General features: G+C 37.6%; 1 pseudogene; it reads left to right on the top strand.

The window, feature by feature from the left end:
* The window catches only part of LOC128781266 (ubiquitin-like FUBI-ribosomal protein eS30 fusion protein), a 43,327-nt pseudogene extending 18,377 nt beyond the window's left edge, over positions 1-24,950 (top strand).
* Positions 24,951-26,015: the final 1,065 nt, after the last annotated feature.

Genomic DNA, 26,015 nt, shown 5'->3' with positions numbered 1-26,015 from the left:
AACAACAATAAGAAAGAAAGAAAGAAAGAAAGAAAGAAAGAAAGAAAGAAAGAAAGAAAGAAAGGAATTCTAGCTAATAGCTGAAGAAGAAATAGTAAAATACTCGTAATTATGAAACATGTAACTGATTATAATCATCAATGATAATCATCATGGACTGCATCATCACAAAAATAGACACTACTGGGCATTTTGTGCCTCTGATGGAAGAATCCTACCCTATCTATGAAGTATTCTAGAAAACAATGACGCTGAGTCTGCTCAAGGTTTTAGATTTAGCTACCAGTTTAAGATCTATAGAATTCAAAAGAACATGTTAAATGACACCAGTGGGTACATTTGTTCAGACAACAGGAAAAGTGCTGTAATTTCTTTAACAATTAAGTTGAAAGGGAGAAGAAAGATAGAGGGGGAATGATAATTTAACATGGACTGAAGAGATAAAGCAATCAATTGCAAGCTGGATCTTAACTGAATTCTAATTCAAAGAAACAACTGCAAAACATGTTTTAATATTTATAAATTTCCAAGATAGTTGAGGATATGGAGGAATTGTTATCTAATTTTTTTAGATGTTACATATAATGATATTATGGTTCTCTACATAAAATTGTCCTTACCTTTTAGCCATACATATGACATATTAGTGTATGAAGCTAATTGGAAGCATAATTTGCTTCCAATACAGAAAGGAAGAGATGAACCAGAATTGGCCCTGGGTTGATGATTACTGAATGAGAGTGTTGGGACCCTGGGGATTCTGCATGCTGTTTGCTTTGAAATTCTTTTATAATAAAAAAAATTAAAGTTAAAAATAAAGTTATGTCTATTTTAATGCTGAATAATATTCCATCATGTATATATACCACATTTTCTTCACCCATTTATCTGTTCATGGATGTTTAGGTTGCTATCACTCCTTGGCTAATATGAATAATGTTGCAATGAACAAGGGAGTGAAAATATCTCAAACCTTAGGGACATCACACTGTCTAAAATAAGCCAGTCACAGAAGGACAAACACTGCGTGGCTCCACTTACATGAGGCATCTGAAGTTGTCATACTCAAGGAAGCAGAACGCAGAGTGGTGGTCGCCAGGGGTGGGTTCTGATGAAAAGGAGGAGTTCCTTCTCAGCAGGTAAAGCTGCAGCTATGTAAGAAGTAAAATTTCTAGACAGCTTTTGTATGACATTGTACTTATTGTTAGCAATATGATATTGTGCACTTCAAAACTTAGGATATATTGTATGTTATGTGTTTTTTTTAATTAAAAAGCAAGGGCATGTCACCATTTGCATATTTTGATGACAAATTATTCATTTACATGATGACTCTAACAAATATCACATTTTTTTTTACATTCATTATAATCTTTCCAGATATCTTATTTAACCTGGTCAGCTAGTCTATTATCCAAATAACTCTCATTAAAACATTTACCTTTTTACTTTGTAGGTAATTAATAATCTTAGTCCATGATGACAACACATGCCATAAACTGAGTTCATTAATTGACATACAGAGTTTGATTATCAACACACCAGTTAATGATCTCTCATCCATGTCTAAAGTTGTCATATCTAAGGGAAGATATACGACCTTTAATCTAAGAACCTATAAAAATACTGACTCAGTAGCACTTAGCACCATGGTCTATGAATCACTTCACCTGTACTTTAGCGTTGGCTCCATCTATCAAACCACATTGTTTTATGGCCATCAGATAACTTGTGTTTTTTTTTTTTTTTTGGAACACAGCTAAAAATATATACTTAAGGAGAATTATGGAGATTTGTGTGTTTAAAAATGTTTTATCCTTTGACAGCAAGCTTTAACTCATGATTTCAAAGTATAATTAATAATTGAAAACAATTTCAATCCTAGGCATATTTGGTGAGATATTTGTACTTTGTGTATAAATGTTATTGAGTGCTTCACAGTTAAAATATAGGCCTTGGAAGTTTGCTGTGTGGTAGGCAATGAGAAAACTTTAATAAGTGCATCTCTAAAGGCAATTTAATTCTTTAATATGGACCCATGCAAAACTTTCAAATTTAAATTAGTCTCTCTCATTTGTTTCTCTTGTAACAACTCATGGAAATAAGTGAGAACAGCAAAGTCTGACATAGGTAATAAATAGGAACAAGCATGAAGACAAAAAACTGAGTGACTGCCACTTCAGTTACTTACAGAGGAACTTAGTTTGTTCTCTGACTTTTCAGAGTTTACATACCACATTAATATTCTAGGACTTCATAGCTAGAAAGGACATCAAAGGATCAACTTCACAAGTTATTTTGCCCTTTGATATTAGATAATGTAGGTTGCTGAGCTTCCCCATTGCTTTGAGTAGGGAGATTTAGGTGGTTTACTTAAAAGGCATTCTTATAATAATTTGTTTATACTCAAGTCCCATCTTAGAAACCCGTGTTTGTATTTAAAGCTGTTATCACAGGAGTATTTGTCTGACCTGTTATCGCAGGAGCAAACTTTCAGGTACTTTGACAGTAGTGGTTTAATAGACTTGTGCTGCTTCAGTCCCATGCTGACTCCCAGGCTCCTCTGCCGGAGAACTTGGGTTTGCAGAAGGGCTGGCTGGACATACTGGCACAGTCTGTGGCCTCAAAACAGCTGCTCCTTAGGTAAAACAACCTGATAAAAGGAGTGTTCTTTGAGACCTTGACCTCATCACTATGATGCTCTAATCAAACAAGCAAACCTTTTAAATACCACTGTCAGACTAAGTTGCTTGCTAGAGTGAACCCTGAGGAGCTGAGGGCCAAGAAATTGTTTGAACTGAGACGTTGGCAGTGGCTGATGAACTATTTTAATTCTTTTTACTACTGAAATACTCTCCTTTTAGTTCTTTTCTTGGGGCATTAAGAATGTAGGGCTGCTTTACTGAGCTATGATCAAGAACAATCTTTACTTGCAGTCTCTATCATAATGGCTGGTTTTAATGCCTTAAATATTATCCATAGCTAGATATTTTAATAATTAGGGACTGAAGGTCCTAAGTAAAGGGGGGAAGATAATCTGTATGGTAATTTATAAATCTATAGGAAGGTGATTATTTTACATTTGACCTGTTTTGTAATATTTAATAATTTTTTCACAAAAATTTAACACACCTACATGAACTTGGCAGAAGCACCAAACCAGGGTTCTGAGAAATATGTCATTTCATTAGAACAACACTCTGAATTCCAACTCACAATTTCAAGTCTACATGTGTATTTTTTTTAAGACACTTTATTTCCGGGGCTGGTTATTGATAGTTATGCATAATTAATTGGTTACTAGTTTTATAATGACCTCTCCATATCTTTGCTGCTGTGTAAAAGCCGAACAAGAGGAAGAAAAAATACAGATGCTTTCTAGTTATGTCAGTAGTCAGTAAAAATGAAATAGTGTTGCTGAAGGAGACCTGGACCTGGCAGTTTACAAATCCCGGTGGTCAAGTTCAGTGTGACTAGAGGAAGTTTTGAGGCCAACAGGTACATAGATTTTAATTGTAGCATTTTAGACTGCATGTTGAAGTAACATCTTGTCTACCTTGGAGATTGGCTAAAAAAACAGGTATACTGAAAACAAATTTTATTCTAGAAGACTAAATTTACCAGGGATTTATCATCTAAATTCTTGTTCTGAACAGTAATATACTGTCAAATATAATAAGGCATCTCCTTTTGTTTTGTGATCATAACTCAAAGAATGCTAAGTATGCCAAATAATGTTTAATTTACCAGTGGGAGAATTAAAGGCTAGAAAAGTGACATTTCAAGATTACGAAGACAATTATTGACCGAGCTGTACTAGGAACCCATGACTAGGACACCTCGGGAGTCTACTGGACAATATCATGTATTAACAATGTCTTTAGTTTCTGTATTCAGAAGCTTCTGGGGCCTGACTCTGGAGGGGCTGTCCTTTCCATAGTTAGCCAGCTCCCAGAGATAGTAAACAACCTGCCCATCAGTATGCTTTTTGATTGCAAACCTAACAACCCAGAGCCCACATCCCTAACCACCTCGCTTGTTGGGCTCTCACACTTCCAGTCATTATCCACATGTCCTAATTACCCAGGACCAGGTACCAGGGAGCTAGGATAGTCCCTATGCCCAGAACCCAGTGAAATTATTCAAATGGGCCAATCTTAAGGCTTCTTACCCCTCTATTACCTGTTCCTTCCTGAGAAACCACAATAAAGGTTTATCCTCATGCTTCCCCATCTCCCCCTGCCTCCTGACTGACCCTAGTACTTCCCCAGTATGGCCGCTCCTGACATGTTGACTCCCAGTTTCTTGGGACTTGTGAATGTAACAAACTATCTCTTCAATGGCAGGTGATCTCTGATCTGTTGGCCTTGCTATGCCTGAGTAATAATGTAAAAATCTATATATTAAGACACCTAGACCCTTCTTAACCATGATAGACTTTGGTCATGCTACCACCCCCAAGTGGCATCGTGTGGAAAGAGATTCAGATCATTACCTCTGATTCTGCTTTATAGTAACACTGTGTCGTGTTCAGCCACACAGGTAGATTAAGGGAGGTCAGTGCTGCACCTCTGTGAGAATGTGGGTATGTTTTAATATGCACATGATATTACATTATGAAATACATATTTCAAACTTTCTTTCCCTGCCAACTTACCCTTTTCTTTTTTCAGATTCATATGGAGTTGGCAAATGAGGTTTGACACATGAGTCTCTGCTGAACTGTTGCATTCATTCAAAGCACATAAGACATATGGTCGTTGGGCTTTGTTTTGGTAATCCTGGGCTACTTATGACAAAATTCTCATAACACGCTAGAAAAGAGAGATATGCCTAAAATCTACATCATTCACAAATTTTATCCCTATGACCACATGGAAGGTTCACTCAATGGGAAAGTAGGAGAAATACTTTGGGGAAGTCATAAGGATTTGGAAAAGCATTTGTGAGTTTCAAGAGTGAGGAAAAGTTTTCATGTCAGAATTTTTTAAAGTTTGCCATTTTAAATAAAAGATTTTTAGAAAAATTGCTTTCATCTGTGAGGTTGAACTGCAGGAAATTTTCATTTTTGTAGGTAAAAAAATGGTTGAATATTGACAAATCCCTATAGTTCAACCTATTATTAGAAATAGTAGGGTTTTATTGTGCCAAGCACTGCTTTTTATTAATGTGAGAACTAGAAAAATGAAGCCTTGATAATCAAAGATAACCTTTTACTCATGTTTTAATTATCCCAAAAATCTATAGATGTCAGACGAAAGCATCATTCTCATGGACAAAATCTTACAGACACAGTGCCTCTTGCTTCTGGAAACCAAAGACTGAGGAAGTCACCCAGATCACCACTTCAGGACTAAGAGGACAGAAGCTCACACTTCTGTTTGTCAGAGTAGAGTTTATCTTGTGCTCTGGGATTATTATTATTTACCCTTGTCATTCTTAATCTGATAATGACCAAGCTTTTTAGTAGTTTCTAATGGTGACCTGTAACTTTATTTTTGTATCTTCTAACATTTACAGATGGTGAAATTTCATACTGGTTACAAGACAACACCGACTATTAAATGATTACAGAAGTTTCCTCAATATTTTTCTCCCTAGTATTATATTTCAACAGGGTAGAATTTGCAAACTGAGTAGAGCAGCTGGTGAATGGAGATTATGTTAGTAAAGATCTGTGCCTCCTCAGAGGAAAAAAATTGATTGAAGTAAAAGAGAATTTTTGTAGTGTTTATTTTAAAACTAGTATTAGAGCAAACTTCCTGCCGCCCCCCCAGACCCCACCAGAATTTTTCTGTGCTTGCCACAACCCCCTTTTGTAGATTCTAGACTTTTGTGTCAATACCACCTTGCTTTCACATGCATTGATTCTCCTTCCCCTCTCCTGACTTCGGATAGCTGGAGAACAGTAATAACCATACTTGGGAGCCTGATGTATACAATCCACATCATCGTAACAGTGAACTATAGAATAGATGACCTGGGAGACGCACCTCGGTCAGTTCTTTAGAAAATACTGTCTTGTATGACTGACCTTTGTGCACAATTTCTGAATATTGTGTTGTTAATGAATGTGTACTTTGCCTTGACATGTTGGAGAGCAAAGACATCATTTCTAATTGCCTACGAGCGTAACATCGCAAAAGGCAGCTCTAGAAACACTACGGTCTGGCCACAGTGGCAGCTCCAGTGATAACCTCTCAGTGATAAGTGTGACAATGTGTCCAGCTGTCATTTGAGAGTTAATCACTGTCTGAGATAAAGGCCTGAAATTAAAATGACCAGTGGCATCAACCCACAGATTGTTTATTTATTAGCAGAGGTAGCAATGCCCTGAGGGTTCTTATTCATACAAAACAATGTACTTATTAATAAATTATATACTGAAATATGGTCAAATTCTTGACTAATTAAAAAGAAATTTAAATTCAAAACAAAATATATAAAGATTTGTAGGATTCAAAACTGGAAGCATCAGAATGTAGCAAGTACAATACGACAAGTAAGAAGGAGGAAACACCCATGCCTGAGAGGCACAGCAAAGGGAGAGCTTGGGAGGTCTGAGGAAAGGCTGGACTTTGACCACAAGGGGGACTAAAGTGTCCAGGAGACGTGTCCCCAGGCAGGCCAGACACTGGCCTCAAGAGATCACTGGGGCCTGTAATTAGCCACTATTTTCTGGCATTACTTCATGACCTGCAGTTACTTCTAGAATTCCCATTGCTTGTCTAGTCCTGTTTTATGCTAATATTTCAACCAAGTGTTTATTCATTATCCTGAATGTTGGCATCCAGAATTAAGGTTTTCTTTTGTAGAACACCTGATATCTGGGAATAATTAGCATCTGTTGTAAATATACATACTCTATAACCTAGTAAAGAATCTTCATTTTAATTCAAATTGCATGTCTGCTTAAGAAACCTGTGACAAATTTTTTTTAGTTGAGAGATTTTTTTTAATTGAAAAACATTTAAATTTAAAATTGATATATAACATTGTATAAGGTATACCACATAATGATTTGATACATGTACACCTTGTGAAATGATTACTACCTACGTTTAGTTAACATCCATCAGCTACAGTTTCTGAATTAGCAATGTTGTGGTGCACGGTCTTGTCAATGTCTTGGCTGGTGGGGCACTTCCACTGGGTGGCTGCCTTTCTTCCTCCTATGATTCTGGCTTATTCAACATTTTCCTTCCACTATCCTAACACTTTGTTTTTACTTAAATCTTATCATTAACTAAGCAAGGAATTTCTTCTGTTTCTGTTCTTGATTTCATAAAGACCTTTAATGTTTTTTTTTAATGCTTTTTTTGTCTTCTTTTTGGAAGTAATGGAATGTTCTTTTCTGTGATTTCACTAGAATAAAGCTGCTTACTCATGCCCTATTCCTTGGGCAGGGTGGGGTGTCCCTTTATCTCCTTCACCTACTGAATACCCTGACTTTAGGCCTGTGGACTGTGACACTGAGCTGCAATAATGTGTGGTCCATTAGCCTATAGTTTTTGGACAATGCTGCTTTCCAGGTTTCTGCCCACTGGATACTTAATGCTTTGGGTGATTATTTTTCAGATGTCTATATGCCTTCTCCCCTTTCCATTTTCAAACTGAATCTCATTTTGTTCATTGCTATTTCCACTTCCAAACTTGTTTTGAAAATTTATATCATCTTTCCTTTTATATTAGGTTTGTTTAATAACTTCCTATTTAGAATTATCAGCCAGCATTGTTTTTGAGAAGTTCATTTTCCATTTCAATTTGTTTTCTATCCTCATGCTTTTTCATTGCTTTTAGAGAGAGAGGAAGGGAGAGAGAAAAGCATCGATTTAAGAGAGAAGCATTGATTGGTTGCTTCCCACACCAGTGGTTTAACTCGCAGCCTGCGTATGTGCGCTGACCTGGAATCAAACCTGCGATCTTTTGGTGTCAAGACAATGCTCCATCCAACTGAGCCACGCCAGCCAGGGCTTATTTCAGATGATTAATAAAAACAAGTCTGTACTTCTGTCCGCTTAACTCCTATAGAACATTGTTTACGCTTCTCTCTTACCACCTCCCAGAAAGCCTTGCATGTATGATTAGTTGTGCTCATTTTCCCTACTATACTATATGTGTCCTGAGGACAGAGAATATGCAGCTTTGCATTTTCCACAAAGACTATCACAATCCCTTTCACATATTGGGAATTTAGTCAATATGTGGGAATGAGATTATTATGGATATTTGTAGTAGTCTCTGCAAATGCCTCCTTAGACCTAGAAATACTGCCATTCAACCTAACACAGTTTGTGTTTTTTTCTTCTCATCATCTTTCAGCTGATGTTTACCATATGTGCTTAAGCAAATTAATTTTACTCAACAGTTTGGAATGCTGCATTATATCTTTTAAAGTCCAGGCACACAATAAGTGTTATGTAAGTTATAATCATAACTTGAAATTCAATGGGGAAGGGTTTTTTTTTAAGTTAATTGGGTATTTTCATCTGGGTGTTTAAGATTCTGATTGCTTTGTTTCAAGATATTTAAATGTTTTCCCTTGGCATTTTATAATTATTGCATAAATTAATACCAGGAGATATACAGGAGCTGTGTTTCCTCCTTTTCTCTTATTTTGCCAGGAGCCCAAATTGACTTTGTTAGCCTTGAGGACTCGTCACAATTTTCCTCCAGTTTTCTCTGATAATATAGTCTCCTAATTTCAAATGTAAAACAATTACACTAAAAAGCACAAAAATGCATAAATAAGAAAATAAAAATTAACTGTAATTTATAATTCAGAGGTTAATGTTTAGAAGTATATTCTACCATGGTTTAAGAAAAATGTTTTGTTTTATAATTTGTTTTCACTGACATGCATATATGAAACATTTTTGAGTCCATAAATATTCTATAAATTATTTTTAATATTCCTTATTCTGATATTTTGATAATCATTATTTATTTTGAAAATCTTCCAGTTTTGGATATAAAATACAGTGTTTTTTACTCATGTTAGTATAAACACCAGTGCATTACTTTCAAACATACTTTAGGATAAATTAAATTCAATGAATGGGCTGCCTTAAGTGTATAGAGAAGGACATGGGCAACTGTGATGTTTGAAATTCTAAAGTTCTGTTGGTTGGTTGCTTTTTGTTATTTGTTTTTTGGGTTTTATTTCCATAAGCACTCAGTCATTCCTACCAGTAAGCCTACAGTCTGACCCAACAGTTTTGGGGCAACAATACTGTGTTCTTTTATAGAGCACCATAATTAGAGCTAGTCAATGGACAACTCTGTAGAGACATTAATTACTGTGCCTAGAAAGGAAGTAAACAAATCTCCAATCTATAGTGTGCCATGGAGAAAGAAGTGTAGTTTTTTTTTAATTATATTTCATTGATTATGTTATTACAGTTGTCCTGATTTTTCCCCTTTGCCCCTGTCCATCCAGCACCCCCTACTCCCTCAGGTAATCCCCCCACCATTGTTCGTGTCCATGGGTCATGCATATAACATCTTTGGCTACTCCATTTCCTACACTCTAGTTTACATCCCCATGTTTATTCTGTTACTATCTCTTTGTACTTCTTAATCCCCTCACCTCTTCACCCTTTTCCCCCACTCTGCTTCCATCTGGCAACCATAAAAACACTCTCCATTTCCATGATTCTGTCCCTGTTCTTCTTGTTTAGTTTGTTTTTTAGATTCAATTGTTGATAGATATGTATTTATTGCCACTTTATTGTTCATAGTTTTGATCTTCTTTTTCTTAAATGAGTCGCTTTAACATTTCATATAATAATGGTTTGGTGATGATGAACTCCTTTAGTTTTTTCTTGCCTGTGAAGTTTTTTATCTCCCCTTTGATTCTAAATGACAGCTTTGCTGGGTAGAGTGATCTTGGCTCTAGGTCCCTGCATTTCATGACTTTGAATATTTTTTGCCAATCCCTACTAGCCTACAAAGTTTCTTTTGAGAAATCAGCTGACAGTCTTATGGGAACTCCCTTGTAGGGAACTAACTCCTTTTTTCTTGCTACTTTTAAGATTGTCTCCTTATCTTTAACCTTTAGCATTTTAAGTATGATGTGTCTTGGTGTGGTCCTCTTCTAGTCTAACTTGTTTGGGACTCTCTGTGCTTTCTGGACTTGCATGTCTATTTCCTTCACCAAATTAGGGAAGTTTTCTTTTGTTATTTTTTCAAATCAGTTTCTAATTTCTTGCTCTTTCTATTCTCCTTCTGGTGCTCCTATGATGCTAATCTTGGACCTCTTCAAGTTGTTCCAGAGCGTGCTTATACTACCCATATATTTTGGATTCTTTTTTCTTGTTGTTGTTCTGATTGGTTGATTTTTGCTTCTTTATGTTCCAAATCATTGATTTGATTCTTGGCATCATCCACTTTACTATTGTTTCCCTATAAATTGTTTTTAATTTTAATTAGTGTTTAGTATTATCCTTCATTTCTGACTGAATCTTTTTTATGCTGTTGAGGTCCTCACAGACTGCTAAGCAGTCAGACCCAGACATATTTCAAATCACTGCTGGCGTCATGCTAGTGTGTTACCTTCATCCTTGTTGTCCAAAGTGGCTGCGGGAGCTCTATCCATGACATCTGCAATCCAAGAAGCAGGAAAGAGGAAGGGCCAAAAAAGAGACTATTTATTTATTTATTTTTATCCTCACCCAAGGAAGACATGCTTATTCATTTTAGGGATAGGGGAAGGGAGGGAGAGAGAAGGGGAGAAAAATATCCATGTGGGAGAGAAACATCAATCATCTGCCCCCCTCACTTGTACACACCTGACCAGGGACCAAACCCACAACCCAGGCGTGTGCTCTGACCAGGAACTGAAACCTCAGCCTTTCAGTTCATGGGACGATGCTCCAACTGACTGAACTACATGGGCCAGGGCACTTTTTCATTTTTTACATTTAATAATTGAATATAATACTCATACAGAAAAGTGCCATATCATGAGTACAGACCAATAAATTATCATACAGGTAATTCACCTAAGTAGCCATAAACCAGGTCAAGGAATAGAATATTACCAGCGTCATAGAAACCATCCTTATGCTCTCTTCCAATCCCCAAAGCCTCCCCTCCTCTTCAAAGATAAACAAAATTCCAACTTTTACCATTATCAATGAGCTGTTTGCATTTTTCTAGATGGAAATATACAGTGTTTATTCTTTTGTGTTTGGATTCCTCATGCAACATTATTGTTTTGTGAACTAATGCATGGTCTTGTAAGTAGCTACATTCTATTCAAATACTTTAAAATGTCATTTTTGGTATTCTAGCTTTCATTGTTCCTGCTGAGAAGTAACTAGTAAGACTTATTGAAATTTTGAAGGTATTCTGTCTTTCTTCTTTTTGTCTTTTGATATTGAGCAGGTTTGCTATGATATGCCTATGTTTGGTTTTCTTTAAATTTTTCTTGCTTGAGATTCGTAGTGATTCTTGAGCCTATGAACTGATATCTTTCATCAATTTTGGAAACTATGACTCATTATCTCTTCAAATGTTGCTTCTGCCTCATTCCGTTCCTTCCCCTCTACTGCTGCTGCTCCTCTGCTCCTCGTCCTTCTCCCCACCTCCTCTCCCCCTCTTTGCTCTCCTTCCTCCTTCCTCTCCTCCAATTCCTTTATGCACACATAATTCAGTGTATACACCCTGTGTCTCTTAATACTTTTCCTATTTCCATGATTTTTCTCTATTCTTGATATTGTCTTCTGATGTACCTTGTACTTATTTGTTCTTAAATGATAAATAATATGTTACTAATGTATTGAGATGTTACTATCAGTTATTTTATTTTTTAGTATTAGAATTTTTATTTTGGTTCTTCTTAGTAGGGATTAGTTTTTGCTAAGATTCTCAATCTTGTCTTTTATTTATTTCAACATGTTAGACATAGTTTATTAATATAATCTGAAGATTAAGATGATGCTATCTTCTTCAAGAATTTATTGTTGCTTCTGGCTGGCAACTAGGGGTAATAGCAATCCTGAATCATTTCAATCCAATGAAGAACTGGGATGGCTTGAAGCTCAATCTCGTGTAATTTTCTGTAAAGGTTGGTTTATTTCTGCCTCATCTTTTTGCTTAAACTATAGTCCCTCACAGCCCCAATCTAAAGTTTTAGTGGTTTATCAGGACTTCTCTCTTTAGAGGGTCTTGTACTCCAGCTTTTATGTGTTTAGCCCAATAAGTATCTCAAACACTCTGCTCATTTTCTCAGCGAACTTTTCTGGAACATGCAAATGTCCTGTTCTGTACTGCCCATTTATTTCCCTAGATTCACCTGTTTCTCACTATTATATCTTTCTATAGCTTGAGGTGTTTTCCCAAATTCAAGTTATTAACTGCTTCCCTTCCTGTGCCTTCAGCCCTAGTGGCACTAGAGGTTTCCTAGTTGTTCCTGGCCCTAGGACTCCACCATGCCATTTGTACTATTTTCTTTAACCGTCCACACAGTTTTGTGAGCACTCTCATCATTAAGCACATTTCAATTACGTTTTTGAGTGTGCCGTCTGTCTGTTGCCACACCCGATGGAAACACACCCGGGGGAAAAATGTAACCGCAAGTGCTGCTGTACTCGCTTCTCTGGGTTTCTGTATCTTGGCCCTAGAATTTTTTCCTACCTCATTAAAACTTTAATATTCAAACTTGTTTTATTTTTCAAAACCTACTTATTACTTAGTCTGTTATTTAGTAATGTATTACTAAATAACATATTACTTGGCCTTTCTACTTGTTTTTAGTGGCAGTGCTCTTGTAAATTACCTAGCCCATTATTCTGAGAGTGGAATTCCCCCATGGCTGCATTTTAAGGAAACTATTATAAAGTTCATAGAATAATTTTTAGTTAGTCATATGATTGGCCACATGGTTATATTCCTAACCTGCTGGTGAGGGAGCCTGGGAAACAATATTTCACCTACATGACAATATATCCAGGTTAAAATAGAACTTCTGTTACTATGGAACGAAGTGAGATGGGCTTATTGGGTGTTTATTGCAAATTAGCCACTATGTTCAGTGTTAGAGATAAAGCAACAAATAAAACACGTATAGGTTAGAATGTAATTTAATTATTTATACTTTTATTATAGATCTTTTGTTTTTTAATTGAGCTGTTGCAGTTTCCTTAAAGTACTTAGTGGCAAACAGATAAAGGAATTATACTACAAATACTGCCTTTCACAGAGGTCATTTCCCGTGATAACTATGATCATAAACAGTACTTGAGGAGTTGTCTGGACATGCCACCACTCAATAAAAGGTAGTTATGAGGAGGAGGAACAGGAAGGTTATAGAGCCAGAAAACCATAATTAAATACTACAATTGAAAATAACACTGTACCCTGAGACGTGGGGAGGCTCAATAAACTGAAGAGGGATGATCAAGAGACCTGGATGTGAGTTCCAGTATTTGTCATTTTCCCTTGGGTAAATGTGTCTCTCTGGGCCTCTGTGTGCTAATTTATAAAATGGGAAAATAAAATCATGTCTTTCTATGTCACTGGAGGTTGAGTGGATTAAATAATATAGCATGTGTGATAATTTTTTGAGTTGTAAAATTACTATGTAATATTGAAGAAATTCACCATGCCTAATGGCCCATTTCATTATTACATGCAACATGTGAGAACTATTTTTATTTGTCAGAATGCAAATACAAGGGATGTCTCAGACAGGCATACATTTCTTTTGGGGGAGGGAAAGATGCTAAAGTGTTTGGAAATGGTCTATGCTGGTGGATCTGCATCATCTCTATCATTTTCATAGCAACAAGCTCTGATGTAATAAGTGGATGAACTTGATAATAAAATAAAAAATAGCTCCAGTATATGGTAATGGGAATTCATAAAGTTACTAGCAAAGTAAAAAAAAATGTGTTCAGCTAAATATTCTCTTTTCCATCTCTGTACTTAACATGAAATTCCTCTTTGAAAGTTATTTCTTACTGTGGCTCTTAAATTTTAAATACCTTCTATTCTTTTTTCTCTCTATTAAGAAAAAAAGAATGTTGCAGAGTAAAATATTTTTAGAAAAACAAAATATAGCAGGCTTATAATTCCTGGCTAGCTTAAGAGGACATGGGGTGTCTTATGCAAGATAACATTTTCAGGGCCCAGCTGTGGTTCGAAGAGTGGAATAACGAGGAGGGGACCTCACTGCCCTTGAGTCTTTGGCTCCCCAGGTTAGAGTGCTGAGGAATGGAAGGCCTGCAACCAGACTATGTTGTATGTCCTTGTCTGTTTTAGTATTTTCAGTATTTATTGATTTAAAGGGAATAATGGTAGTAGTAAACATTTATGTAGAGTTTACAGCATACAGGCAATATTCCAGATGTGTGTGTGTGTTTTCATCCATTTTATCATTATACTTTATAAAATAGGTACAATTATTACCCCCAATTTACAAGGAACAGAGGGTTTAAGTAACTTTCCTCAAATCACACAGCTGGTAATGTAAACTTCTATTTATTTTTTTCTAACAGATGACAATTTATTTGGTTTGCTATCTGGAGCATCACCATCTAGGATTTGTGACAGGTCCTACTGTAGTAATAAGAATGATGAAGTGTTTAATACTTGAGTAGGCACAGAGAAAAGGAAATGAGCAATGCTTTTCCTGAATAGGCACAAGGAGGAAGGGAGATGCAGTAGTATCTTTTGGTCCAGGCTGAATCTCTCTCCTGTACTTTGAAATAGAATTGATAGCTACCATTTATAAAGTACCTTTTATATGTAAAACAATAAGTTGTACATTTTATATACATTTGTCATTTAATTATCACAGCAGCCCATTCTGTAGATGTTATTTTCATTTTACAGGTGATGAAATGAAGACAAAAGGATTTTGAGTAAATGATAGAATGATGAAATAGCCCAATAATTTTTTATTCTTTCAACCGAGACTCAGAAATTTTAAGTAAGTTCATAATGGTGGGTGGCCTGGGGTTGAAATCATAGACTGTTTAATGTCAAAGCCTAGAAAGTTATCAAAAGGAATCAGTGAAACTACACAAATGCATGGGTGCTTCTGCCAAATATGTTATTGAAGTAAATAGATTGGGTGAGCATAGTTGAAAATTGGTCATATATCATGCTTGTTGAGTAGATGCCATGGAATGATAACTCATTTTGTTCCTTGTGTATTTTGCTATATCAGAGTGTCAGAGTTCATCCCCAAAGTGGCGATATGCCCATGTTTTATTTTACTTTTATCCATTTATTCAAAAAATATTTCACACCAACTCTGAGCATACCCCTTACATCAATTAGATGTAGCTCTATTACTTACTTTTTAAGTTGCTCAAAGTTGAATAGGTGAGATAGTAAAAAAATAATGAAAAGTTAACATGTAGAATAAAAATCTCATTTGTGGGCTTTGGAGAGGTTGAGGAAGAAATCTTGGACAGGAAGCAGAGTCTGAGCAGAGATTTGAAGGATGCATTGAATTCTTCCAGGCAGTCTGGAGGGTTTGGGGAGAGCTGCTTTCAACCATGAGGAAAAGGATGTGATTTTAAGATATTACTGTGTGGAGAAAAAAAACAGAAAAATAGTGTTGCCCTGTCTGAAAACTGATCACTCCCCTAAAACAAGTGATTTTTTAAATTTTTGTATTAACATAATTAATTTAAAAGCATGTTTCTAATTTCTCAAAAGGATATGCACTTGCAAGACTTTTGTGGTAATATAGATCCATCAAGATGATTTCTCATTGTTTTCTATCTGTAAGTCTTAAAGACATTTATCTAATAAAACTGTGTTTCACTAAGCATATTTCAGGATTGTGTGTCATATAAATTGCAAATGTATTTTGCTTGGGAAGGTAGAAAGCTCAGGATACATTAAAGTGTAATGGTTAAGTTGTAAATTGACTATTTGTGATGGATGATAAACTTGCCTACCAACACTACCTGGCAAATTTAATTCATTCCTCCAAAACTCTGCTTAGACACTGCGTCCTTTCTAATCTTCCTTTCCTAATAATTGAAGAATCTTTAGAAATATTATATTTTATCACCCAATCAGTGAAAGTATGTGATATATAGTTATTTATTTCAGCTTGAGGAACATCATCTTGTAGGTGAGAAATGTAAAAACAAACTCCTCTATTTCTATTGATGCTTTCTTGACTCTTTTCACATGACCAGGTGCTATTCTGATTTGCTTTATTTCTTGCCCATTCCAATCACTCATTTTGTCCCCAAAACTCTTCCATGTTCTCATCTCTCTTACCATTTAGGTTTTACTCTAAATCACCTGTTTCATTGACAATCCTTTGTCTAGTCATAAATATGGAGATTCTCTTTTCTCTAATGCCCACTGCTTATAGGTAGTGGGTTGATGGGTAAATTGTTTTCTTGTCAGAGAACTTTCCCAAATGGTTTTTCTGCTAATCAATTTCCTAATCCAATCACTTCACACAATTCAATGCTCCTGCAGGTGTTCATTTGTTTGGGATCACAGATAATCCAAATCAATGACACCATATAAAAGCCAGATGCCTTATGAGCATGTGTGTGAGTGATTGAGCTAGAGGCAAACAAGTCTAAGCACCAAAGAACCTTCAAATTTTTAACCAAAAAAGAATTTAGAGCTCACCCAGTTCAGTCCCTTCGTTTTAACAAAAAGCAAACCTAACTAACATAAGCCCAGGGAGGACAGAAACCTCCTGTAGAAAGAAGGGCAAAAGCTTGCTTGATCTTGATTTTCAGTACAGATACAGTGGAGCCTCACAAAAAAGAGAGAGAAGAGAATAGAAGGGAAGGGAAGAGAAGAGAAGAGAAGAGAAGAGAAGAGAAGAGAAGAGAAGAGAGGAGAAGAGAAGAGAAGAGAGGAGAAGAGAGGAGAAGAGAGGAGAAGAGAGGAGAAGAGAGGAGAAGAGAGGAGAAGAAGAAAGAGCAAACTCAGCCCAGAATTTCACAGCAAGAAAGGGAGACCAGATAAGAAGGCAGAGCCACAGCTCTAAGCTGGGCCCTGATGTCCATGGCTCCCAGTGCAAATGTGTTGAAATCAAGTGGACTTGGCCTTTGGCAAAATGTAGATTATTTTGGGTGTTTTAAACAATTGGCCTGGAAAGCACTATCATGTCTAGTGTGTAACAGCATCTCTCATTTTGGTTTGATTCTTTTCACTGGAGTGCAAGGAAATAGAAGGAGATGACATTTCTAATTTAATGATGCCCTGAGCTCCCAGCACTTTGCAGGTCAGAGAAAAGAGACATACATACAAATTCGGTTCTGAAAAGGTATTCCTAAGCTTGATGTGGATCCAGGCCCACAGGATCCTGTGTTGTGGCCGCGATAGACAAATACACACGGACGACAGAAATCCTGTGGAGAAAAAGGGGCTGCGCAGCTGCTCTCTAAGTGAGAGAGGGCGAGAAGGCTAGAGAGAGCCCAGGAGAGAGAGAGCTGACCCCTGCATGGACAGGCTTTTATTGCTTTTCTGGGCACATTACATCCAGGATGGTCCTCATTTACTATGCACAGGTTCACTGTAGGTGATTAACTTTTATGGACAACAAAGGACAGAATACTGCTAATTACTTCAAAGAGAAGGATGTTACAGCTCAAAGGAGAAAGTGGTTGAACAGGTTACACTCCATACTTGGGAGGTTTAGCACAGACTTTAGGAAGTTAAAGACACTCAGTAAACATTTGCTGCCTCAATTCAGGGTGAGGGAGTTTTAGCAAAAGCAAGTCTCATAGCAGTCTAGGTACAATGCAGACCTGATTCCCCACGGGAGAACCTATCCATGGGCATGGGTCCTGCCTGCCAACCTTGCTCCCCACTGGCTTTCCCGAGTGGGGGTTGGGCCACATTTTCCATGCGTGGAACAGTTCCCCATACAAACTATTTAAGTTGAATAATTCACCTCTGTAGGGGAAGGTTTGGAGGACTCAAAAGACACTGAATTTTACCCCTTGCTAAGGAAATCCCTTTTTGGCCTCTTAGTCTCGCAATTAACTGATATCACAACTTAGAAAACGAAGCTCTGTATGATAGAATCTACCTAGGTGTATTTCCCTGTCATTTGCTTAAATATTTGTTTTTCCATCTCAAGGACTGTCATTCGTACCAGAAATTTGAGGTCATTTTTATGTTGTTCTTTCTATAATAGCTTTAAAATTCTTTTTTCCTAACCTAGAAAGACCAAATTAACTCCTCTGAGTGCCACACACTTGTAAGGAGAACGTTAACTAGGATTCCCTCATATTCTTCCTTCGGGACTCACAGTGAAATGATGGCCTTGTAGTGGATCGCTTTGGTCTTCACTCATGCCCAGAACATTCTCCTTCCCTTTGCTACCTCCGAAATGTGAAAGTTGAATTCCTGCCCTTCCTTTGTCACCTCTCCTGAAGTGTCAGGCTTTCTTCTGAGTAGCTGTAGGACATGAAATACACTTGCTGTCCTCCACGGTAATTTCCCTCAGGTACAGAATATCATTCCTGGTGTTGAGCAGCATTGAGGGATTTGGGTCACTCTTTTAGAATCCATAGTACAATACTTCACAGGAAGATGCAGAAAAAGTGAGTCTCATACCTAATTCTACATAACAGTTGTAGTGGGAACAGAAATGTGGAAGTTAGAGTCTGGGGAGAAACTCAATTTTAAGTTTGGTAGGTTGCCTACTGCTGGGATAAGCAAGACATGAGTCTGAATATAACCTCGTCTTTGCAGATTTGCCCAGAGTTATCTGAGGCTGTTAAAACACACCTGGAACTCATGAAATAAGCAGCAGTATACAGGGTCTGGCAGAAGTAAGGCCTGCTTGAGTGTGGTTGGTAGGGTAATAACATGAGTGTAATAACTTAGAGTTTTAATTTAAATATTTCACCTAAAATGTCATACAGTGTGCTTGAATGTAATATTATTATGTTACAGAATTATACCCTCATGATTTTGTAATAAAAGATTTTGTAATAAAAAGGGGTGTTATTTGTGCTGGACCCTGTATTTATTTAGCTGCCTTGAAGGAGATGGGGCCAAGTCATGCCCGTTAAGTATATTTTCTCATTTTTCCAGGTTCACTTGGTGTCTAATGCATATGAACAGAGACACATACATACATTTGCCCCCGAATAATCATTATGGTCAGTGTGTAATTTGCTGCCTTTATGCAGAAAGATTTTAGAGTGAAAGTGTTAGCTATTTTACATTCTAAGACAAGTCACTAGGTGAGGATTGATCCTTCATTCCTTAAAAGCAAACTACTCAGCTGTCATTTAGAGGCAGAAAATATAAAAATCATATATCCTTAATATGTACCTAACTCTCATTTGGAGTTATTATTTTATGGAGTTTATAGACTTGGGACCTTTTAAAGGCAAGATTTTCAAAATAACTCGTTTTCAAAAACATAATAAAATTTAGCCTCATTGATTATTGAATAACTTGTAATGTCTATTCCTTATGTTCTTTCCTATAGGCCAGAGAAACTCTAAAACTGTGGATAAAAATGGACCTATAGTACAAGGTGGACTTGATGGTGGAGAAGACAGTCACAGATGTGGCAGGGCTTACCCAAAGGTAGTTCATCTCGGGTTTGCTCATGTGACTGAAATACCAGCATCACTAACTGTTGCAGGACCCAACGGCAGCAGTTGCAATGCTTCTTTGGGGGTAAATGGAAATGCACTGAACCATTATCAAAGTGAGCTCCTTGGTATGATATGCTTTTTGTGTTTCCTAGTAGAACAAATTTGACATAAGAGAATATGGTACATGTGATGGCATTGAAAAGAAGAGAGGAGGAATAGGGCAGGAGCAAAGTTTCCATCTGAAATGACCAGAATGCTGCAGAGGGGCTCTGGACAGTCACTAAAGTTGCTGAAATGGGGGCAAGAGAAGTACCACGATGACCTTGCAATATTAGCTCCTTTTTCATTCTTTCTCAGCATCATAGTCTTCAGAGAAATTGCTCATATACTGAAAGTGCACTGGGGTTGAAGGATTAATATTTAGGCACCTTTGTAGCACACGTGCAGCCACATGTAGAATTGGGAACCTGTGCTTTCAGGACAAATATAGCAGTCTTCGTTTGGACAGTTGATACTTGTTTCTCACGTGTGGTTGTTGTACATTATGTTGGACACCCTGCTGCTGGGCCAGCTGGGAACTAGGAGGGCCTTGGGTGTGTGGACTCACTCAGTTTGGAGGCTTTCATCAGGAAAATCCCTCTGGGATCCCACCCTTCTATCAGTATGTGTCTCCTTGTCCCAAGGGAATGGTAACAGTAGGGACACAGTCTGAATAGGTGCTAAAAACAAGTTATATAGCTGCAGAAACTTTATCATCAAAGCTCATCACAAGAGCTGACATTTTGGCAAATCTGAAAGCTTAGCAATTGTGGGTTCCAGAACTGTCTTCACACACACACACACACACACACACACACACACACAAACACTATATGCTTGGGTTTTCAGAAGATTAAATATAATATAAATACAAGACCTATCAGTATTTCAGTATATATTTAATACTCACTACATCCTCTGAGATAATTGGGAGACTAATAAATGCATAATTTCTGTGGGTTTATCTCTGTGTCTGACCTGAGTGTCTTTTAAACCAACAGGCTTGAGGTGAGGGCCAGAGGGTCTAAGATGTTTGCAAGTCTGAGACCTTGAAAAGCCTGCATTGTTGAGAGGTGGAAGAGGAAAGCACAGGCTGAGAGGAAGACAGAGCTGTGGTAAAGAGTTTGGGTTTTGTCCTTAGTGGAGAGAATCAACATGAGAAGCAACATGATCAGAACAAAGATCACTTGACTACTGTGTGAAGAATAGATTGGAGTGGGCAGGGGGAGAGCAGCAGGTGTGGATGAGAGGAGACCATTAATCAGGAAGCTGTGTCAGCTGTCTTGGCAATGGTGACCTCGACTAAGGTGGCAGCAGTGCAACTGGAGAGAAGAAAATAAAAATCAAGATATACTTTGATTCCTGCCTGCCCCAGGCTCCACCTTCATACCTACAACCTGCAACAGTCCTAGAAAAAAATTGGAAACCTGACAGAATGTTTACATATAAGTCTTGACTTGTAGAAAATGTAGTTTTTGATTGAAGCTATCCTGGGCTCAGAGATTTAAATGATGCCATCTCAAGCTTAAGACTCTCTGGAAAACCAATATGTTATTCAGTTAAGCAAAATACACTTCATATGTTGACATTCAGTTTGTTTGATAGTTTCTCTTAGAGTCAAGGAAGGATCCAGATACTGAGATAACGATATAAAATTCCTTGATCTAGACATCTGGCTATGAAAAGCAGATGCCAGGTTTTCCAAATAAAAGTGATATTATCTAGCAAATACTAACATTTACCATTCAAATATATATTTTTCATAGGCACCTTATAGGAGACTTGTTTTTTAAAAAGCCACAATTCTTTGCATCGGGAAAGAAGTTTCTTGAGTTCTACAAGATGTCATGACTCTCTGTTTATCTTTTTATTCCCTTTACTGTCACCCTAACCTCCAGAATGATAACTGAGGCCCATAAATCACTCCTTGTCCACTGTATTAAAAATAATAATAACACCAATTCAACCAATTGGTAGAATTTATTTTTCTACATTAAAAATGTTCTACCTGACTTGTGGCCAAGATGGAAGCATAGGTAGATACGCTTTGCCTCCTCACACAACTGAAAGTACAACAACACATTTAAAAACAAAAACAATAAGAACTGCCAGAAAATCAAATTGTAGGAAGTCTGACAACCAAAGAGTTAAAGAAGAAACATTCATTCAGACTGATAGGAGGGGCAGAGATGGGCAGCCAGGGCAAAGAGGACAAGCAGCAAGGCAGTGGTGGCTGGTGGTCCCACATTCATGTGCTGATAACCAGGAGGAACAACTGGGGAGTGAGACAGACCACACAACCCAGGGTTCCAGCACAGGAAAAAAAAAGCTTCAAAACCTCTGACTATAAAAACCTGTGGGGGTTGTGGTGGTGGGAGAAACTCCCAGCCTCACAGGAGAGTTCATTGGAGAGACTCACAGGGTCCTAGAATGTACACAAACCCACCCACCTGGGAATCAGCACCAGAAGGGCCCACTTTGCTTGTAGGTAGTGGAGGAAGTGACTGAAAACTGGCCAAGAGCCCAGCAAGCGGCATTGTTCCCTCTCTGACCCTTCCTGCACATACTGTGCCACAACACAGCTATGTGGGTTGCTCCATCCTGGCAAATACCTAAGGCTTCACCACTTACAATGTAATGGGGGTACCAAGACAAAAAAATATGGCCCAAGTGAAAGAACAGATTAAAGCTCCAAAAATAGAACTAATCAATGAAGAGATAGCCAACTTATCAGATGCAGAGTTCAAAACACTGGTAATCAGGATGCTCACAGAAATGGCTGAGTATGGTCGCAAAATAGAAGAAAAAGTGAATGCTATACAAAGTGAAATAAAGAAAAATATACAGGGAACCAACAGCGGTGGGAAGGAAACTGGAACTCAAATCAACAGTTTGGAGCAGAAGGAAGAAATAAACATTCACCTGGAACAGAATGAAGAAACGAGAATTAAAAAAATGAGGAGAGACTTAGGAACCTCCAGGACAACTTTAAACATTACAACATCCAAATCATAGGGGTACCAAAAGGAGAAGAGAAACAGCAAGACATTGAAAACTTATTTGAACAAATAATGGAGAACTTCCTCAATCTGGCAAAGGAAATAGACTTCCAGGAAGTCCAGAAAGCTCAGAGAGTTCCAAAGTTGTTGGACCCAAGGAGGAACACACCCAGGCACATCATAATTACATTACCCAAGATTAAACAGAAGGAGAGAATCTTTAAAGCAGCAAGAGGAAAGGAGACAGTTACCTACAAAGGAGTTCCCATAAGACTATCAGCTGATTTCTCAAAAGAAACCTTACAAGAAAGAAGGGACTAGAAAGAAGTATTCAAAGTTGTGAAAGGCAAGGACCTACATCCAAGATTACTCTATCCAGCAAAGCTGTCATTTAGAATGGAAGGGCAGATAAAGTGCTTCCCAGATAAGGTCAAGTTAAAGGAGTTCATCATCACCAAGTCCTTATTATATGAAATGTTAAAGGGACTTATCTGAGAAAAAGAAGATGATCAAAGCTATGAACAGTAAAATAACAATAAACTCACAATTATCAATAACTGAACCTAAAAAAAAAAAAACAAAGAGAAAAACAAACTAAGCAAACAACTAGAACAGGAACAGAAGCACAGAAATAGAGATCACACGGAAGGTTATCAGCGGGGAAGGGGAGGGGAAGGTTGGAAGGGGAAAAGGTACAGGGAATAAGAAGCATAAATGGTAGGTACAAAATAGACAGGGGGAGGTTAAGAATAATATAGGAAATGGAGAAGCCAAGGAACTTATATGTATGACTCATGAATACGAACTGGGGTGGGGGGAATGCTGGTGGGAGGGAGGGTGCAGGACAGAGAAGAATAAAGGGGGGAAAATTGGGACAATTGTAATAGCATAATCAATAAAATATACTTAAAAATATTCTATGTGGTAGCCAAAAAGTAAAAATAATTACTGCTTTTTTCCAACCTCTAAAAATGATAATAATAATCACAAAAAAGAGAACTTGAACATCCTTTCTAAATCTCTGGCAAATAAGCTTGACTGATTTTTTTAATGTAAAGAAATAAATCTCTTTCCCTTCAACAGGAATCTGTATCAAATTGACATTCACGGACAGTACTTTGCTGTGTTCTCAGCATTTTAAGTAATTAAGTCAGCTAAGTGAGCCCATATACAGGAGGAAAATAACAATCAATGGCCAGAAGGTGATTCAGACAGTGAGTGCCCGCCCATTCCCTGATTGGCCTCCAGGCCTCTCCACTGGAAGGGCTCAACCTTTGGCTGCACATTGGAATCACCTGAGCAGCTCTGAAAACTGCTGACTCTTGGTCTATACCGCAGACCAATTAAGCAGACTCTGGAGGAGGGACCTGGGCATCACTGTTTTTGAGGCTGTCCTGGTGATCCCAGAATGCAGCCTCAGTGGAGCCACAGATACATACCAATGATGTTTTACCTTCAGGCACATCAGGGTTACTTAGGCATTGTGCTCCCAATTTACATCCATTTTATAGGACTGGACTTTAGAACTCTCTGGATGAGAAGCTCATTTGATAAACAGCACAAGGAAGTTGGCAGCATTTGCTGCTCACTGTTAGTAAACAGGTGTGCACCATGTGATTTCTTTGAAGATTTGGGTAAAAATAATTCACACCACCTAAATAAAGCTGTTTTTCCAAAAGGTCAACCCTGCTTAGTTAATACATTGTATTTCTAAACGGAAGGCAGGACCTTGGAAGGTCAATGAAAGAGGAAGCTTAATAATTACTTACCTGTTCTACCAGGTGCCAAGACACCTATGTATCATAAGTAAAGAGGTGAACAAACACTGCCCACTCAGGAACTTGGCTTCCATACAAAATCCAGAGCTTCTGTAAACCAGTAATCATGGGACAATGGGAGGAAGCTGGAATTGTTTCCAACTGGGGAGAAAAATCCACTCCCAACAGAAAGATACTCCCACCCCAACATACACACACAAGACATTTAAAGACTCAAGGTGACCAGCCAGGAGACTGTTGCCAAGATCCAGGCTCACGTAGCTTTGCCGGACGGCATTGCTCCAAAAGATCAAGTGGTGCTCCTGGCAGGCACGCCCCTAGAGGATGAGGCTACCCTGTGCTAATCTGGTCAGTCTCTAGAGTCTCTGATCAGTCTGGAAGTAGCAGGCCACATGCTGGGAGGTAAAGTCCATGGCTCCCTGGCCTGTGCTGGGAAAGTAAGAGTTCAGACCCCCAAGGTGGCCAAACAGGAGAAAAAGAGGACTGGTTGAGCAAAGTGGCGGATGCAGTACAACCAGGGTTTTGTCAGTGTTGTGCCCACCTTTGGCAAGAAGAAGGGCCCCAGTGGCAACTCCTAAGTCCTTTGTCATCCTGACTTTCCCTAATAAAGCCACTTAACCCAGTTAAAAAAAATTCATATATATAGGAGAAGAAAATATCCTTTATAAATAATTAACTCTACTTAAACACTACTTGAAAATCAAAGTCACAACTGAATTCCATGTTCTCAGTCTTCCTGAAATAATCCAAATTATGATATGCTAATTGAATACAAATTGATCTTAACAAATGGACAAAGGAAGATTACTTCCCCCGCCACCAGCAATTATTATGTGTGGCCTCTGCTCTATAACTACCCAATACCTTTCAAAGTTATTATTCAGGAGATACTGGTTAGCAGAGGTTTTTGTGTGCCTGAAACTGGTAAACATCTTGGAATCCAGGTGCTCAACATTTAAATCTGTGGCAGAAGTGTTCCTTCATCTATGAAACTGTCACATTATTGTCTTGCCTAATGATACCATCATTATCATATTCACTTGAGTGACAAAATGCCACATTTGTGCTCATCAATTTTCTGCTGTGTCTTTCCAAATTGAAGAGCTTTTTCTTTTCAAATTTTTCAAATTAGCATGGTAGACTCAGGCAACAGAGAATAAAATGTCAGTAATGATATTCAAAAATTATATACCATCTTAGTCCATCACTGTAATTCATGCATTAAGTTTAGTATGGTCAAGATTTAGCCATTTAAACTTGAATTGTTCTAAATCTAATTATGAGTATCAGGACAAAAATTTAACTGTGAAAATTTCAACCACAAGAAATAAAAAAGTAAAGATAATTTAGAGGATAAGAAGAAATATTCTTAATACTCATCTGCTTCCCTATATAATTCTAATTCCTGTGACTGAATTAAAATAATAAATTTGCTTTTCATGTATTTAAAAATGGATGTTTTGTCTACACACATATTAAAGCAAGCATAGTATGTAGAAATCACATAAAAATCATTATAGGTATTGAAAGTTCTCTGATAGTTTAACAAATGATTTGAGGAGAAGGAGTAAAGAAAGTGTGAAGAAAAGCAAGATACTTTAGTTATTAGGTGCTTTGGCTCTGAAATCAGATAGCATGGGTTT

This window comes from Desmodus rotundus, chromosome 6 (genome assembly GCF_022682495.2).
Source record: "Desmodus rotundus isolate HL8 chromosome 6, HLdesRot8A.1, whole genome shotgun sequence".
Classification (NCBI taxonomy): Eukaryota; Metazoa; Chordata; class Mammalia; order Chiroptera; family Phyllostomidae; genus Desmodus; species Desmodus rotundus.
This window is presented reverse-complemented; position numbering and strand designations above follow the sequence as displayed.